Raw genomic sequence first — 577 nt, forward strand, 5'->3', positions numbered from 1 at the left:
ATAAACATTTGTTGTTGTTATACAGGGTGTCCTAAAAGTCTTGACAGATAAGGAAATATACAAAATTCATCCTATATTTATTACTAGCTGGAGTACCCGTCCCCTGGATGGAAGTTATGTCATTTCATGATCAATGAGGCCCGGCATGGCCAGGTGGTTAGGGCGCTTGACTCGCAATCTGAGGGTTGCGGATTCGAATCCCCCTTCCACCATACATGCTTGTCCTTTCAGCCGTGGGGACATTATAATGTACGATCAATCCCACTATTCGTTTTTAAAGAGTAGCCCAGTAGCCCTTCTAGTCTCTCACTGCTAAATTAAGGACGGCTAGCACATATAACCCTCTTATAGCTTTGCGCGAAATTCGAAACAAACAAACATGATTAATGAAAGGTTATCCTAGAACATGAAAAGTTGCTTCTCTTGTATGCAATTGTAAGAAACGCAAAAACGCCCATAAAAACCGCAAACGTAAAACTGAAAATTTGCGCGTATCTCCGCATGGACCCAACAAACCTTCATGCCAAATTTGGTGAAGATCCATCAACAGGGAGCGAAGTAGTGTGTCATCAGGGTA

This window comes from Limulus polyphemus, unplaced genomic scaffold (assembly GCF_000517525.1).
Source record: "Limulus polyphemus unplaced genomic scaffold, Limulus_polyphemus-2.1.2 Scaffold3402, whole genome shotgun sequence".
NCBI classification, from domain to species: Eukaryota; Metazoa; Arthropoda; class Merostomata; order Xiphosura; family Limulidae; genus Limulus; species Limulus polyphemus.